At 40.2% G+C, this 18,025-nt stretch overlaps 1 protein-coding gene and 1 pseudogene across 7 annotated transcripts in view; one reads left to right on the top strand and one right to left on the bottom strand.

Moving 5' to 3' along the window:
* Positions 1-18,025, bottom strand: part of LMO7 (LIM domain 7) — a 271,459-nt gene that overhangs the window by 75,543 nt on the left and 177,891 nt on the right. The gene's annotated exons all lie outside the window — the stretch shown is intronic.
* On the top strand, positions 1,164-1,524 carry LOC102474992 (small nuclear ribonucleoprotein Sm D2 pseudogene; annotated as a pseudogene).

The following is an 18,025-nucleotide window of genomic DNA, read 5'->3' on the forward strand; positions in this document are numbered from 1 at the left end:
AGTGGGAATAAAATGGACAAGGGAACACTCTAGAACCCCTGTCCTCCTTTCCATAGCCCTCATCAAAGGTTTCCAATACAACAGGCTCATACGCTTTTTACTATGATAACGTGATCAGTGCAATATGCAGTGTGGCTATTCTGTGATGAATATTCACGATGACAATGACCTTGGCATTATTACCTTTCACCTTTTTTACCTTCCCTTCTAAATATGAGCATTTATAACATGCTCTAGAACACAGTGACACACAGGACAGCCAAATTAGTGTCCTATCACTGAAATGGAATGCCAGGAATTCCGGTAGTCAATGATTTGCTGGAGTAAATAGAGCCCACTGTCTGACACGTAACAAACACAGCCCAAGCTCAGGAGTCAGTAACCAGGCGGCTCCTTTGCCTGCTATGGCCACGGGACACAAACCCAAGGCCTTTAAATAGAACAGATGAGAGGGTTGGGGGGAAGCTGATAACTAGACTCTCTGTGAGCCAGCCAAGTTACTGCACTACTCATGAGAACCAAAAATAAGGCAGCCCTTACTCCAAAGTGGAATGTTTCCCCCATAATAAATCTTTTGATAGTTAACATAGTATGATATCATGTTTCAGGGGTGTGGGCTTTGAAGTCAGATCTGGGTCCCCAGGGCTCTGACTCTGCTTATGTGGGCAATTTGCTTGACTCTCAAAGCTTTAGCTTTCTTCTGGATAGACTGGCGGGTATGCATCCCCTATTTTAATAGATTTAAAAGAAATGTACATATGTACATAGCAAAGGCTTGAGCCTCCTGGTAAAGTAATAATAAGGGAAGTTATCATTACTAGACTGTAACTGTCTGGGCAGGCCAACCTTATCACCACTCCATCCACGAAGGCTTCCTAAGAAGTCATGCAAGGCCAAAATATTCAACATTGCAACTGGCCCATCTGACTCTTTCTCCTTCCTTCTTTAGTTTTGTGTTTAGAACCATCTAATACATATGTTTATTTTGTACTATTCTCTCTTGCCCCAATATCCAAAATAATTTTTATAAGTTTCATTCTCTGCTATATCCTTAAGACAAAGTCTACTGCTTAGCAACCACATGAAAATATTTGTTTAAAAATGCCTAATTCACTGAATCAATGTGGAGGAAACAGGAGCGACTTGAGAGTGCAGTCACTACCATGGGCCTCTTCAACAAGTCCAAGAGTGAAATGAGCCCAGAGAGCTGCAGAAGCAGGAGAAGGAGGAATTTAACATGGGTCCAATCTCTGTGCTCACACAGTCAGTCAAGGACAACACCCAAGTACTCAACTCAACTGCCACAACAAGAAGAAACTCTTGGGCCATGTGAAGGCCTTCGACAGGCACTGCAATATATAAGCACTGGAGAACTTGGAGGAGATGTGGACTGAGGTCCCCTAGAGTGGCAAGGGCATGAAGAAGTCCAAAGCAGTCAACAAGGACCACTACATCTCCAAGATGTTCCTGCATGGGGACTCGGTCATCATGGTCTTGCAGAACCCACTCATTGATGGCAAATAGAGTCTCTTCCCCACTGTCAGAACTCACTCCCTGTGCTGTCAAGACCGGCCCTTTGCGATTGGAATAATCAAACCATGTGTTGTTTTTTGTTTGTTTGTTTAAAAAAGCCTAATATGGGGCCAGCCAGGTGGTGTGGTAGTTAAAACAGCTGGATCCCAGATGGCAGAGTATGTGATTGGAGTCCCAGACCTGACAGCTTAGAAAATATGCCTGGCACATGTGTATGTATGCCCAAAACCCCAAGAGAAAAATGGAGGAGAAGGGATTGTAGTATGGTCATCCCCTCTGGGGAGTAATTTTTGACTTTTCCTTTCTCTTTTCTCTCTCAGTGGAGAGTGCACACACCTTAGATTTAAAACTTTTTTAAAAAGCCTAGTACAGTGCATGACACACAGATGCTCTTAAATCAGTATTTGGTTAAATCTCTTTAACTAGGGCCAGTAGGTGGCATGGTGGTTAAAGCACTAGACTCAACTACAGTTCGAGTCCCGGACCGGGCACCTTCTTTTCTCACTAACTGTCTTTCTTTGTCTGTCTCTGGTGAGCACATGTGCCCTATATTAATTTTAAAATAATAAATAAGATTAAATAAAGGATTTAAAAAAATCTATTTAACTCAGAGAAACAAAAGTTAGCAAGAAAAAGTCTGAAATTTAAAATCTCAGGAGATTCTTAATAAGTACTCATATGATGTCAAAGAGGACAATTAAGTTGTTTCAGCTTATTTAAAATCTATTCAGTTTTTACTCTAGTTATATTGCTACTAATAAAGTTCTTTTTTTTAAGCTTTTTTTTTTTTCAAGTTTTTGCTACAGAGCATATGTACTCACTGGAGAGACAGAGACAGAGAGAAAGTGAGAAATCAACCCCAAAGGGGGTGACCATGCTACAATCTTTCTCCTCCACTCTCTTCCTAGGACTTTGGGCACCCATGTACACACACGCCCAGCATGAGTTTCAAGGTCCAGGACTCGAACCACAGTCAGCCACATAGGAGTCTAGTACCTTAAACACTACACCAGCTGCTGGCCCCTTAAACTATTATCTTTTAAATGGCAGTAAAGAGAACCTTTTACAATCAAACATCAACAACCAAAAAGGGACTGATACAGACACAAAGACCAACTTCAAAGTGCTGAGTACAAAGCTTAAATGTTGATCTCTGTCATGAAAAAGCTTCCCAGTGGAGTCAGAGAAGTCACACAGGTGCTGAAAAGGAGTTATCATTAAAAGGAATAGGGGTGAAACACTAATAGTTTCAAAAATAACTACCTTAAATATGTGGATAGCCCTCTCTACGCTTGGATCATACATTAACTTTTACACACATATTATGTTTAATATTCAAGAAATGGCAAGGAGAGCATAGATAAAATTTTCTAGACTATTAATGGAACAGTTCTGGTAAGTCCTTTCCTACCTGACCAAGGACTGGAATCCATATGCCCATCACAGACTTCTAAGCTTTCTGCCAGAGGTCAGGAGAAAGGGAGCCCCAAGCTCCCAAGTGAAGCCATGAGTGAACTCACCCATCTGTAAATGGCCACTAGGTATACTCAGAACCAGGAAACTCAGTGATCGTCTTGGTTTTTTTAGCCGAAAATATTTAAATGCTAGAATGATTATCACTCAAGTACGTCATTTCTAGGCCATCTCTGTGGCACAGCAGTAACATGCTGCTCAGTCATATGGAAGATCACGGGTTTGGTTCCCAACTAACCGGTACATGATGGACACATGCACTTAAGATCCTGGTTGGCTGGAAAGGCTGGTGGGATTGAGTCAAGAGGACTTGTTGAGTGCGCTTCTCTCTTATCTCTTTATATATCCCTTCCTTTCTCATGAAATAAATGTGTGCGTGTGTGTGTGTGTGTGTGTGTGTGTGTGTGTATACAGTGTATGTGTGCTTTTCTAACCAAAGTACCAGGAAAATAAATCCATGTAGATGACCTGATTCTATTTTTATTGTTTTTCCAGAGGGTGTGTGTGCTCACCAGAAACAGTGAAAGAGAAACAGGGAGGGAAAAAGCACCCCCAGTGGGTATAGTCAACCACAATCACTTCTCATCCAAATCTCCATCCTTTTAGGATCTAGGGTACCCATGCACACACAGCAGGTGCGTCCTTCAAGCTTCTGGGGCTAGGATTTGAACTGCACAGTCAGCCCTTAACCAGAGCTGGCCTTATGCTTGCTCAGGAAATTCCAAGCAAGATCCTTCTGTGAGGAAGCTGCTCAGTTAGAGGGCACACTCTGGGGTCAGGCCTCCTGGATGAGAGTTCTGGCTCTACTTTTTAGAGCTATGAAAATTTGATCACATACTTAACTCTGGGACTCGGTAGCCTCACCTGTAAAATGAGAATAGTACCAGCTTCACGGAGCTTCAACAAGGATTTAAAAAGTGTTCAACCCAGGCAGAATAAGTAATTGAGACATTTCTAAACTATGTCTAATTATCCATCCCAACCAAACAGTACTGGGGAAAAGGGCAGTGCCTGGGAGACCATCAAGTTCTCCTACACATAAAATTTCTCACCCAAAAAAAAACATTTCTATGAAACACAATTCAAGACACTTTCACATCACACTTTCCCTGTCCCCTTGCCAAGAATATCTTTAAACAGGGACACAAAATTATTTCTGGAATAAGGTCAAGCATAGGCCAAGGCAAGCTGGTGTAGTATTACTGCCATTGTCTAAACATCCATGTTGGCACCAGGCCAGCGCTCCCCACCCGCCCTTGGTCTACCACAACTTGCCTTGGCCAAATTCCCCTAAGTTTTCCAAAAGCTCAGAACCTGAGAAAAATGTGCCTACACAGCCAAAATCTATCTGATAGCACCATGTGGGGACAAAGCACTGATGGCTGAGGTGACAGTTTTACTGGTATGTGCCAGCCAGTTGTATTCCAGAGCTGCACCAAAATATTCCCAAATAGTTCTGCCTATCCAAAGAGTGAAGTCTGGGCCCACATGCACTGGCCCATCAGAGTCCTTCTTTGGGTGACTGTCGAGAACTAGAGCCATACCTGATAGATCCTGGAAGCAACCATAGGCCTGGCTAAGAACAGCCAAGCGCGGAAACGTTCACATGTTATCTAAAGCCACTCAGAACCAGCGCAGCATAGCAAGGGCCAAAGGAAATGAAGGGCAATTTTCCCCAAGTAACTTCATGCTTTGACACAGAATCCCACCTCCCTTTTTACGTTCTCTTCCCTTTTGATACCATTTTCCTCAAGGTACTCACGCCTTCATTTGTAAACTGGAAAGCTTGATCTCCCCAGGCTCTGCCCCAATGTCATAATCCCCCAGGAGTTTCATTCTCCATGCTCCCAAAATCTTTTCTCCTCAAATCTCCACCTACAACCTGTCTAAGCCAATCTCAGTTAAGATTAAATATGGTTTTCTAATTGATCTATTCCATGGGGAAATATTTCTTGCCCTGACACCATAAAGATTTCCCCACACGCTAATATGAGAAAAGGTGAGACTGGACCCTACCTGCCACCAACCCCAGCTTCCAGTCCAGGCTTCCTTAGTTAAGGAATCTGGAATTCTTACAGGGACTCAAGCATAGTTCGCCATCCTGCTTAGTCTCCTCCTGGCTACCAGAATAAGCATCAGCCCTAGCTTCCTTTGCTGCCAGAATGACTACGGCTCACTGAGCAGTTGTGTCCTCACGGCTCTACTTCCCGAGGCTACGTCCCAGAGCAAAGCACGGATTCTTCCTGAGGCCTCAGCCTGCAAAAGCTCCTTCCAGTCCTGCCCTGCCGGGGGTGGCACCAGCTGACTTGGGTGTTGCCTCTTGGGAAATGAGGTTGATATTAGAGGAGCCAGGCTCACAAAATACTTGGTTCTGCTCCAAGCCACTAAGTAATCTCTGCTCTCCAGTTGTTCCTTCTGCAATTTGGCCACCTGTTCACAACTTCATAAAAAATATACCTATATCCAGAAATGAGGTCCTGAATCATGATGTCACAACCAGTCAGAAGAAGGAAATGCGTGTGGCCGGCATCTGGTTTAAATCTGTCAGATCTAAGGGGTAAGGCGGAGGCGTGAGTGTGGGGGTGGGAGATGAAGACACAATTCAAAGCAGATGTCCTTCCGATGACAGAACAGTGGTTCATTTCCACAAACACAACTGAACAGTCTGTCTCCAAGTGAGAGGAAAGTCTTGAAGTTCTGAACCTCTCTAAGGATACGAAGCGAGATTTTAAAGAGCAGAAAATCACTCCTAACACTCAGGAAAGGGGCCATTTCTATTCAAAACATAAAAGTCTGAAAAGGAATTTAGGAAGACTGGCTTCCTTTCCTACTAACGTACTTTCTAATATTCTATTAATGGAACCTCACTCATTGCATTATCTAATATAGATCAGACACTAGCACTGTTTGCTAATCACTGTGTCAACAGAAAAGATGTACAAATAAAAGTTAAAGAGAAATCCTTAGAATACCCCCACTTATCCTTTTCTTCTCTCAAAAATGCAAGCTGCATTAAAAAGGAAAAAATAAAGTATGAAACTAAAACTCTTCCTCCTTCCCTCCCACCTTCATCCCTAAAAATGAAAGCGTGTTCCATTTGACAGCCTTCCGCAGATGTTGGAGACCTGTGACTCACAGGTTTTAATCTGCCATTGCTACCAAATGCAGCTCCAATTATTGTGGAAACTATAAAAACGACACTAGAGAAAATAACACCACCCCTGCAGATAATTAGTGAGCACAAATACATGAACTTGATGATTTCTGTACTTACCTATGTGAGAGAAAAGTCTTAGAAATTCAACAGTTTTTATCCTAGCAACATAATGCTTATTCCAATCCTGACAAATGAATAAGTATTCCCTTGTTAAAAATAATGTTATTAAATTTCACACCCCTCCCACACACTACTAAGAATAGCAAAGTTTCTTTTAAAGAGAAAGAAGAGCTCACATGCATTCGAAGACACTAGCACACAGTCCCACTTAAATGCAACAGATGAATGCTGCTATAGGGAATGAACGGGGAGTTTTAGCCATAACTCTTTCAATCAGAAACTTTTTTAAAGAGGTTTTTGCCTTAGAGTATGAGCACTCACCCTGGAGTGGGGAGTTGAGGGAGCAGAGAGAGAGAGACAGTGAGAGGGAAAGGGAGAAATTATTCCCCATGAGTGTCTGTCTGTGCCCCAATTCCTTCTCCATTCCCCTCCTCAGATCTCTGGCATACACGTACATGTGCCTGGCATGAGCTTCAAATCACTGGGTCTGGGACTCGAACTGCAGTCAGCCCTGTGAGAGTCCAGCAACGTAACCATTACACCATTTGCTGGCACACAGAAGTTCTTTTTTAATTCTTCTTTTCTGATTTATGTAATATGCCTGCTATTATATGAAAGTGATTTCACACCTCTGACTTCATATATATATATATATATATATATATGTATATATATATATACACACATATATATATGTAGATATATAGATATATACAAATATATGTAGATTATAAATTAGAACAACTACTGAATACAGAATTTTGTACCCATACAGTATGACTTATTTATTGAACGGAGTTATATATTCAATTATTAAAAATATGTTGAAGGGCCAGCAGGTGGCATGGAGGTTAAGGGCACTGGACTCCCACATGGCTGACCATAGTTGGAGTCCTGACGTGGCAGCTTGCTTTCTCACTTTCTCTCTCTCTCTGTCCCTCTCTGGTCAAATTTAAATAGATAAATAAAGTTAAATAAAAAGTAATTCTTTTAAAAAATACATGTTGAGAGAAAAACTAAAGGGAATATTAACTAAATTACCCATCACTTTTCTTCTATAAGATAATTGCTAGGTAGCCACATCAATGGAAACAGTGAGTTTTAGTTTCAGATATTGCTAAGTTCAAGACACTCAACAAAGCAGACATGTTGAGTAGATGATTGATAATTAGACATTCCAGGGTGAGATGTTCCAGGTAAAAGGTGTAATTTGGGAAGTTGTGAGCATGTAGGGGTAATGTAAAGTCCTAAGACAGAATGAAATTACCGAGAAAACAAAGACAGAAAAGAGGTTCATGCAGTGAGACCCACCCAAAATATGGTGTTAAGAAGCAAAGGAGGAAAAGAGAGAGAGAGAGAAGAAAAAGAAAGAGAGCAAGAGAGAGAAAGAAAAAGAAAGAAGAAATTTAAAAAAAGAAAAAAAGAAAAAAGGAAAAGAAAGGAAAAGGAAGAGAAAAAGAGAGAGAGAGGGAGGGAGGGAGAGAGGGAGGGAGAGAGGGAGGGAGAGAGGGAGAGAGAGAGAGAGGGGGGGTGGGAAAGGGAGGGGAGGGGAGGGAAGGGAAGGGAAGGGAAGGGAAGGGGAAAATCAGACCAGCTGGTGATATTGTGGTGAAGGCAGCTGGATCATAGCTTTAAAAGTTAAAAAAAAAAAAAAAAAAAAAAAGAAAAGTAGAGGAGGACCAGCAAAGCACTCTGGGAGGGCCACCCAGGGTGAGAGGAGTGGCCTGAGCAGGCCACAAAGGGAGCAGGCAGGTCAGCAAAGTTGCTGAGAGGGGAATAGGGTGAGGCTGAGGATTATTTTCTCACTCCTCTAGATCGCTTACACAAATACACACACAATTACTAAATCACTTCTCCTCCAAAAAGGAAAAAGAGTTTAGAAAAGTATTAACATCCACCAAAATTTTCGTTTATTTCTTCAATGAGCAAGACAAAGAGACAGCCCCCTCAGCAAAATCTTGCTGCCAGAATCTACCCCAGCCTCAACCAGCCCCAGATTAGAGGCACACACATGTCCTGTAGATTCGGGAAGATATCCGGATGCAAGTCCTGAACCTTCCTACATGGGTTAGCCTCTCAAACTGTCATGTTCTGGGGCTGCACTGATATCACCAGAAACCTAATAAAAACCACTGATGCTCATGAAGACAGAACTTAAGAGAATACTGAACCTGACATCTCAGGTATCCCTCCAGACTTGAGCCCATGCTCAGCAAAGACAATACACAGGTCACCTATAAATCTTACAGGATCATGCTCTTGGTACAATAATGTGCCAAATGACACTTTCAGTTAAGTGTTTCTCAAACTGTGTACCATAAAACAGGGAAAACTGATAGAAAAAACTATTTGTTTGGTTTTCAGAATTATTTAACTTCATTTATTTATTTATTTTAATTTGACCAGAGGGTTAAGGGGCAAGAAAGCAAGCCACCAGGTCTGGGACTCAAACCACGGTCAACCATGTGGGAGTCCAGCGCTCTTAACTATCACACCACCTGCTGGCCCCCAAAAACTATTATTTAGATACTTGGTCTTGCTGTTGGCAATCCTCCCACCTCAGCCTCCTAGCTGGCACATGCCATCATGCCTAGCTCTTTTTTAAATAGGATCTTGCCAGATAGAGCCAGCCTGAGCTCACAGTTCTCTTTCTTCAGCACTCCTGAATCCCTGGAATTACAGGTACAGGCCACGCACCTGGCCTTTGACTTGGACTGAGACTGGAACCTGGACATCCAGGTTCTGGGGACTGTGTAGTCCCAGCCTACACAGTGTCTAGCAGCACATCACACCACAGCTGGACCCAAACTGGCAGTTTTGTTTTAAGAATTATTTATTTATTTAATTATATTTGTTATTATATTTTTTTAATTTGACCAGATAGAGACAGAGAGAGAGAAAGGGAAAGCAAGAAAGCAAGCCACCAGGTCTGGGACTCAAACCGCAGTTGGTCATGTGGGAATCCAGTGCCTTTAACCTCCAAGCCACCTGCTGGCCTCCCAAACTGTCCAAGTTTTAATACAACTTAAGATCAAAACTTTTGTAAAGTACCACATACTACAATGTCCTCTGAATATACATGACAGAAAATTAAAATTCTAAGAAGGCCTCCAACAAGTGACCTATTTTAATTATACTTGAAAAATTCATTTTAAAAATTTTTTTGGCAGAATGATTATTAAATTCTTAAAGACACTAGAATTAATAAAGGGTTTTCCAATTGTGTTCTGTTTAAGTACTACTTACTGCTTAATTATATATTTAATGTGATTATCATCACAATTATCTTTATTAAACACAGATTATATCCATCATCCTGTTTGACTGTTCCACATTATCTCCTTTAATCCACACAACAATCTAACGATTCAGAATTAGGAGACTGGGATTACACAAATTTAAAAATCCTCTCCAAAGTCCCAAAACTTTTAATATCTGACATGATTCACAGACTTTCTCAAGACTCTTATTTATAGTATTAGTGCAGTGACAAATACTTTCCACCTTACTGTAAATTTCAATAATCTACTTACTTCTTAATCCTGAAAAATAATTCTCTTTATAATATACTGAAATTCACTGTCAATATCTTCTCAAAGTATAGGTTCAAAGTCTCTCTATGTCGACAGTAATTTTCTCCCTTAATCTGTCTCAAGACAATGACTGATGTTCCCCATTACCTTCTTTTCTGGCAAAATTTAAATATAAACACCACCTTGCATATACAATTCATAATAGCATCCTACAGATGGAAAATTACTAAAAGCACTTTTTAAAGGACTTCTAAGTAATTGGAATAACCCATCTTATCATTCTTACACTGAGGAAGCAACTACAAAGTACTGATTTTCCATTTGTACTACTGTTAGGCCCTTATAAGCATGGTCTTCCATCAACTGTAAATAAATAAGTTTATAAAGTAAGTATGTACAAGATTATGTGGAAAAGTCTTTTAATTTCCTAAAGATAAATTTTCTTATCTTAAAAAGTAAAGATATGGGTCATCGGAAAAGTCATGATACTTTTTTATTTTTTGTGGAGAGGTTTTTGATATAGGGCACGTGTGCTCGCCAGAAAGACAGAGAGAGAAACATAGAGACAGAAAATGAGAAATCACTCCCCGGGGGGGATGGCCACACCACAATCCCTTCTCCTCCTTTCTCCTCTTGGGATCTTGGGCACGCCTGCACACGCGCCTGGCGTGAGTTTAAGCCACCGGGTCCGGGACTCAAACCACGGTTGACTACATGGGAGTCCAGCTACATAGCCATTACGCTAACTGCTGGTCCCTATGATACATTTTTGCATAGAAAAAGACAACATGACTTTTCCTATGACCCAAAATACCTACCATGAGATTTGTGAAACTCAAACATGTGTTTAAATTATTCAGCATGCAAATACTTATTCCCTTCCTGATGAACATGAAAACTTTCTATAAAGCATATGATAATGTCAGCTGTTATTTGCAAAATAATATATCATTACATCAATTTCTTAGTTGTAATTTAAATACATTAACTGTACTTTGGTTCTTAATACCTCTCCTATCAAGAAAAAAATCATGCATACTGAACTATTTATGTAAGCGACACATTCAGAAATCTCCATATTACTTAAAAACAAATCATTTCCTTTTGCCTGTAAGTGAAACTTTTTTCAAATTTTAAATTTCAACCATGAGGAAATTATTTAGTGCTTCCCCCCAAAATAGACTCCTAGCCCTCAAGTTTTGTGTCAAAATCACTTCAGTCCTAAATATTACCCACTCTGTATAAGTCTCATTTTATCTAATGTTCACTGGAGCTAAAGCCAACAGTTTAGGTATAGTGGTTGAGGTGATGGAAGATTTAAAATATGACCACTGTAGCTCAAATCCTGGACCCAGCAGCCTGAAAATCGTGCTGGGCATGTGTATGTGCATTCCTAAAATCTTAGGAGAAAATGGAAAAGAGATTTTAGTGTGGCCATTCCCCTGAGGGGGTGATTTCTTACTTTCCCTCTCTCTGTATCTATCTCTCTGTCTCCCTCCTCTCTGGCAAGTAGATGTGTCCTGTGGGAGGGAAAAAAAAAAGAAGAAGAAGAAAGTTTGCTGGAGCAATCCCAAGGTAGAAAAACTAAATTTTTCGCAATTTTAATTATGCCAAAGGTTAATAGAGATAATATAATTTTAGACAAGGATTTCTCCACCTCAGCAATATTAATATTATTAACCTTAATAATTCTTTGTTGGAGGGGAATTATCCTGTGCATTGTAGGATGTTAACAGCATTGCTTGCCTCTAGCCACTGGATACAAATAGCACTCCTCCACCCTAATCAAGAAAATCAGAAATGTCTCTAGACATTACCAAATGTCTCCTGGAGGCAAAATAGCCCAAGGTTGAGAGCTACTATTTTAGAAGATCTAAGAACTTCACTAACTACCCTAATCAGATAAAGTGCATTAAAGGTTCCCAAGGCTTAAAGTTAACTGAAGGATCGTTTAATGACTAAAATCTATAAATATATATTAATTATATGAACAAAGCAAATAGTCAAGCAAGGACTATACATACCTAACAAGTTACGCTATCAGATCAAAGGGCTGGACCTAAAGTTCAGTGCCTGAATCGTAATAGATAATAAATACATACTAAATGCTGGAAGAATTAGAACTTAGTAGAGACAGAAACTTAACATTCTTGCTACCTTGGAAGAACTCTTTCACACTCATTTGTCTTCGATTTAAAGTGATAAGAAATGCTGTATCCGATCATTCTTTTCTCCACTACAGTGATCTTGCGATATATTTCTAGAAAGTCTAACCAACTTAAATTCTCCAAATAAGACTTATTTATGCCATTATCTGACTTTTATTCATGTTAAATCTCATTTTTCAAGTAATTCAAAACATTTATGTACGTGTGGTAAAAATACATCTGTCCATAAAATATATTGCATCTGAATAATCCACATTGTAAAACCACAAATGGTCTGCTCAGTTTGGAAAAAAATTCCATTTCTAATTCTTTGATCCTTGTTCACAGTTTACAGATGGGAGCCTGATGGAAGCACAGTGGTAAAACACCACATTCCACAAGGCTGACCCACAGGCAAGGTTCCAGGTCATGTCCAGAGACCACCCTGAGTTTCCTAGGCACACACGTGCCCACGTCTGGGCTGGCTGAATCTGGAGGAGGATTGCAAAATCCTGCAATAGGTGCTGTCACTGTCTCTCTCACTCATAGACTAAATAAGTAAACTTTTCCTTTTTTTCCTCTTCTTTTTTGAGGTTTTTGCCTTAGTGTTTGTGTGTGTGTGTGTGTGTGTGTGCTTGCAAGAGAGATAGAAACAGTGAGAGGGAAAGTGAGAAATCACCCCCCAGGGTGGTTGGCCATGCTGCAATCTCTTCTCCTTCATTCTCCTCTCAAGATCTTGGGTACTGCTCAATGTGATTTTTAAGCTCCCAGGACCAGGACTCGAATCACATTTAGCCATGTGAGAGTCCAGTAACATAACTGTCCTGCCATCTGCTGGCCCCAATAAATGAACTTTTAAAAATACATAATAGAGGCCAGCAGATGACTTAGTGGTTAAAGTGCTGGACTCTGCACATGCACATGGGTAACCGTGGTTCAAGTCCTGGACCCAGTGGCTTGAAACACACAAGGCACAAGTACATGCATGCCCAAATCCCCAGAGGAGAATGGAAGAGAAAGGATTGCAGTGTGGCCATTTCCCCCTCCTTCAGGGGGTGATTCCTCACTTTCTGTCTCTCTCCACCTCTCCAGCGAGCACACACACCCTACAGCAAAAATCTTTCTCTCAAAAAAAAAAAAAATATATATATAAATATATATAAAATACTGATCATTTGAGATGGCAGTAGGTTGAATCATGAAACATCCTCCCTCTATACTCCCAAGATGTCCACTTTCTAATGCCTGGGATGTGTGGAAATCATCTTAAATGGCAAAAGGGACTTGACAAATGCGATTAAGTTAAGGATCTAAGGTAGGACAGTATCCTCTTCTAGGATTATACCCCACTGCATCCTAAACATAATAACAAGTACATTATAAGACAAGGGAAGAAGAAGACTTGAATACTGCAGAAGAGAAAATGTGGCCACAGAGGCAGAGAATGGACTGATGCAGCCAGGAGCCAAGTAACACTGGCTGCTTCCCAAGGCCAATGGAGCAAGGAATGGATCCTCCCTAGAGCCTCAAGAAAGAGCCAGCCCAGCTGACACCTTTTAGCCCCTTATAGACTCACTTTGAATAGGGCATGTAGAACTGTAAGAGAATAGATCTGTGTTGCTTTACCTTTCTAAATGTGGTAATTTGCTACAAACACAAAGACTCTACCATCCTTGCCCTACGTATTTCATATGCAGTTTAATTTTGCCATCAATATAGCTCTGTATTTTGTATTATCTCCATTTTAAAAATGTGATAGTGAAGTGTAATGAGATTAAGCAATTTTCTAGAAGTTACCACTCTTATATAGTCATAATGTAAACTCTGATCTAAACGTTTACTCACACCTTGAGTATCATTTAGCTAAAAAGTGAGCTATCTACTCCTCATTCACAGTCAACCACTACCAACAGCACCGTCTGTATTTAATTTATGTGTGTGAAGCTCACAGTTCATAGCTAAATTTGATTACTACATTTTCACATGAAACTATTTCATTAAATTCATTTAAGAAAAGAGGAAGTTGGCCCAGCCTGGTAGCATGATGGTTGGAATGCTAGATTTCCACATAGCTGACTGTGGTTTCAGTCCCAGACCTGGTGGCTTGCTTTCTCACTTACTTTCTCCCTCTCTCCTCTCTCTCTACTCTCTCCTCTCTTTCTCCCCCCTCTCTTGTGAGCATGCATGCCCTATAGCAAATTTTAAAATAATAATAAAGATAAATAAAATTAAATAATTCTTTATAAAAAGAGTAAGTCAAAAACTTCAAAGACATCTTGCAGAAAATTGCAAATATGTAAAATGTATATGTGCCTTTGGAAAAAGGAATGAAAAATTTATTCTTTGTGAACACCTTTTCCAAACTTCCTAGGACTAATAAAACCTAATTTAACCCATCTATCTCATGAATAGAACTAAAGTGGGAATTGACTAACTATAGAAGATAAATCATATTTGTTTTTAACTTAGTATTTGATGCTTCTGATAATTTGTATAAAGCTACCTATCTCTTTAGAAAATCGATATAATGCATTATTGAAAATTTTCCACTTTATATATCCCATCCTTAATTTTATTCATACATACACACATTCACATGTATGCACCTCGCCCCCTTCCATACAACACTTGGAATTTCAGAGTATTAGTAGTATATCATCAATCATCCTATATAAACCATTGAGAAAGAATGAAATGTTTCAAACATAAAATATAACTGGCATTCAAATTCAGGTTAACAAAACCATGCCTGCCAGTTAGCTTTCAAGTTATATATATATATATATTCAGTTGGATGCCCTTCAGGCTAGCTTACAGTTATTGCAATCAATTTCACTTTTTCCATTTTACTTGTGAATCCCTTTTCAAAACTTCCCAAGACTAAAGAATCTAACGAGTTTGTTTTCCTCACTCTCCTGTTTCTCATATGTAGTCCTAACCCATTTTCTTAAACTGTATTTCTTTTACGCAAGAGGGAGAGAAAGACAGAGATGGACAGAAGGGGGATGAGACAGATGGATGTACCCTCTACACCTCACCTCAGCCTGTTGGTCAGAATCAGCCACAATCAGCACATACATACCTTGCCTGCACTGTGAGACCTGGGATGCAAAGCTGGGACCCTCCCATACTGCCTTTTCATCACAAAGCATTGCATTACCGATGTGCTATCAGGGTAGTCCCAAACCCAATTTTTTTTTTTAAGAGAGATTTTTGCTATAGAGCGAGAAATTTCCTCCTGGAGAGATGGCCAAGCTGCAATTCCTTCTCTTCCATTATCCTCTCAGGATTTGGGGCAAGCACACATGTGGGTCCAGCATGGGTTTTAAGCCGCCAGGTCCAGGACTTGAACTGCAGTCAGCTACGTGGCAGTCCAGCGATGTAACTACTACCATCTCCTAGTCCCTCCCAAACTAATTTTACTAATACTGCCAAGGAAACTTCTCAGTTGTATCTTCTATAGTCCCACTGTCATTATCCCTACCTAAAATTTATCATTTAATAAATATATAAGTGTACGTATTATCCAATTCCTAAGCCTATTCATCTTTCCACATGCTATGTCCTGGTCAAAGGGCCCCAAATTTTAGAGCAAAGCTGAGGCCTAAGCCACATAACCCCCTTCTTCTCAAACTCTCCCATCATCAAATCCAGCTATTCTAGCTCCTAAGTAGCTCTTGGAGTCGTCTCTTCTTTCTCAGATGTAGTTCATTTCGTGCCTTTGGTCTTGCCCTACACCTCCTTTATAGAAATGCCTCAAGAACCTTCCTAAAATGGAATTCTCTCTGGGGCTAGTGATTTAGAAATGAGTGGTGTAATGAGCCCCACAGGTGATGCTGAGGATGCTAATGAATGAAGGCCACTGCCCTAGAAAACAGTACGCCAAAGTTAAAATTACATCTGCACTGAAACTGCAGCCTCAACAAGTTTAACTATTGCCCTGAAAAAGGAAGTTAAAGGAATAATTCCCTAGCCTTGCCAATTAGAATGAAAAACAAACAATAAAAAGCACAAAAAAAAAACTCAAAAGTTAAGTGAAAAGCCTGTGACTTTGAAGTGCTGACTGAAAAATCTCAGTATGCTTCACTGGGCTGAAGTGTGCTTAAGACAGCACCAGAAAAGTGCCCTTGGCTTGCTCTCAATGCACACTAAGCGGCTCTCAGGATGCCCTGGTCCAGAGACCTAAAGGACACGGAAGGTCACTGAGTTTATTACTTAACACTCCATAAGCACCAGCACTCCGAGGAATCCAGAAGAGAACACCTATCTTGAGTCCACAGAACAGAATGTTTCAAGTAGCACAGAAGGAATGTCTTCCCTAAGGTTTCTGAAAAGTTACCCAATGCCAGCTGCAAAGTAATGCCATTTAGAAGGTTAGGAAAAGGACTTTTGTTGTATTCATGTATTTCCTCATAATACGCATTCCTGCTACATGTCTCTGAAGGGTCTTTGGTGAGAAACCTGTCTAGAGATATTTTTGCATTACCTAATCTCTGATTTGTTTTCCGCAGTTAAGAAAATATGAATTAAATATCGTTGGAATAGGGCTGGCCCCTTAGCATAGCAGTTTAGCACCGCACAGAGGAAGCTGATCCCATATGAGCAACCAAAGCTCGAGTCTCAGCCCCTGCAGTATGAAGAACACGCCTGGTGTGCACACACATGTGCAGGATCCTGACAGGATGGGGAATTGGAGGAAAGGTGATTGCAGCATGGCCAGCCCTAAGGGGGGGAGGGGGGCTGCATATTCATTCTCTGTCTCTGTCTCTCTCCCCTTTACCCTCTCTCCCACTTCCTCATGAGCATGAGCCCTCTGGCATAAAAAATAAATTAACTCTGCAATAATTCCTTTGAATGTAATCACAGATTAAATGAACATGAACATAAGACCACCTTATGTGGGAATCTACTCAGAAAATTATAATATCAAAGTCATTTCCATAAAAAATAAAGATATAGAAAGTAGTTCAGTATCAGATTTCAAACAGAAAAGCATATCAACATTTTGATAATAGGTAGAAAATATAAAGAAAAAAGTATAGCAGCTGCACAGAGAAATTAAATTGCCACTGGTAAATGTCCTTCTTTATATTACACAAAGTGACATGTGAGCATGTTCTGGTCTGCTGATTAAGTAGCTAGACCACCTTTGAAATTTAAGTCTAGCTCTCATTTTATTCAGATTACTAAATCTGAACTACAGTAATAAAGCAAATATAGAGAAAGTATTATTACTACAGACAGTCATTGGAATACTGAGAAACGAGGTGAACGCAAAATGACGTATGACTCTCATCTGAGTCTCTTGCTGCTCTGGTTGAGCTGGCAGTGACAGAGGCTCTGTAGAAATAACTGGAAGTGGAACTAAAGTCCAGACATCCATCAAAGCTCACTGAATGGCGCTGTTAAGTCCCCTGACCTCTTTGGGGACACTCTTTTTCTCATCTGTGAAAGGATTGCTAAATGAGATTTTTCTCCTTCATATCTTCTAGCTCTGATAGTCAGATTTTTACCTCTAACCAGGGAACCTTCCTTAGAAGTATATATTTCTCAAATGAACAATCCCCACTACAATATTAAAGCTTATAGGAAATCAACATGAAGCCTCACTAGTCTCCCCAGTGTACCTTTCTCCTTTAGAGATCTCCTGGTAAATTCAGATAAGACCCTGCACGCGCGCACACACACACACACACACACACACACACACACACACACACCCCTCAACTGGCATGACTGAGGACTCTGAGATAAATAGGTGCTTCCAGGTATGGCCTGGACTACCACTGTGAGATGATGTGCTCCAGAGTCCTTGAGGGTGGAACAAACTTTTCATTAATACAATGCTTACCTCTTGAATGTATAATGATTTTAAAAAGTCTTAAGAAATTTAAGATTCTTGCAAAACACAATTGAGATCACTGATAGCAAAAAAAATTAAAAAAAAAACAGTACGTTATCAAAGTCATTCCACAAAGCCATTCCAAGACATAATAAAAATTAACCTTTCAAATTATTTGACCTCCACTTTCTTTTTAAAGTGGGTTTTTTTTTTTTTTTTT

This window comes from Tupaia chinensis, unplaced genomic scaffold (assembly GCF_000334495.1).
Source record: "Tupaia chinensis unplaced genomic scaffold, TupChi_1.0 Scaffold000013_1, whole genome shotgun sequence".
NCBI classification, from domain to species: Eukaryota; Metazoa; Chordata; class Mammalia; order Scandentia; family Tupaiidae; genus Tupaia; species Tupaia belangeri.